This window comes from Gracilinanus agilis, chromosome 3, assembly GCF_016433145.1.
Source record: "Gracilinanus agilis isolate LMUSP501 chromosome 3, AgileGrace, whole genome shotgun sequence".
Taxonomy (NCBI): domain Eukaryota; kingdom Metazoa; phylum Chordata; class Mammalia; order Didelphimorphia; family Didelphidae; genus Gracilinanus; species Gracilinanus agilis.
Genome location: NC_058132.1, coordinates 522,495 through 523,600, shown reverse-complemented (window position 1 = coordinate 523,600; position 1,106 = coordinate 522,495).

The window sequence follows — 1,106 nt, the reverse complement described above, 5'->3', positions numbered from 1 at the left end:
CCACCGGGCATCCACCGCAGGGAGCCCCTCCCGCCCAGCCCAGCCCAGCCTCGGCGGTGGTTCCTGCCTCCGCTAGCCGGGATCCGGTCAGCATAGTTTGAGCCCTCCCCTTCCTCGTAGCCATGGTGACGGCACTCCTCTTTCCCTGCCCCTGGATCGCCCGGGAGCCTCTCATCCGCTCTCCTAGGGCAGGAACCCTCTCCCGGGTGCCAAGGAGTCAGCTCAGACCTAGGCCAGGCGAGGCCGACCCGAAAGCCCCGCCTGGGGGAGCAGCCCGGAGGAGGGGCCTGGGGGAGGGGAGGCGGGTAGGACTCAGCTGGTACCGCCCCACACTGGGCAGTTGTCCTCTGGCAATATGGCGACCTGGAGCTCAGGGACACGTCTGCGCTTGCGCCTCTGCTACGGGAAGCGGTGCTGCAGGTTCGCTTACGCATGCGTAGTCTCTAGTCCAGCCTTTAACCCCGCCTCTATCCGCCCCACCCCACGTGTCCAGAGAGCTGCCGGGCTGCTCAGTGCGCTTGCCCAAGAACGGCGACCCGGAAATAATCGTGGTCCACATAAAGGCCAAGACCCCGCGGGCGGGCCTCTTTCCTCTTCCGGCCTGTTCCTGGCGCGTGGACTGAAGCGTGAGCCCCTGCGGCCGGCGTCTAGTGGACTCCCCTCCCGGTGTGCCGAAGGACGAGTGAAGACCCCGAGTGAGTGACGTGAGTCTCCGCTGCCCGTGGCGCCCTCCCCCTCCCCCTCGCGAACGCTCGCGGGGAAAACGGGCCGGGGAGGCGGGGGGAGTCCCCGCGACTGTTAGGAGGGAGGAGTGCGTCCCCGCGCCGGGAGGGCCCCCGGGTTTTCTCCCCAGTTTGCGCCCAGGAGCCGACGTGTGTTCCCACGCTGCCGCGGCGCCGCTCCTGACCCTTCCCCCACCCCACAGCATGACCGAGTGGGAGGCGGCGGCGCCGGCTGTGGCCGAGACCCCGGACATCAAGCTGTTCGGCAAGTGGAGCACGGACGACGTGCAGATCAACGACATCTCCCTGCAGGTGCGGAGGGGGGCCGGAGGGGAGGGGAGCCGGCTGGGGGGGGGGCGGCCGGCTGGGGGGGGGCTCCCCGTG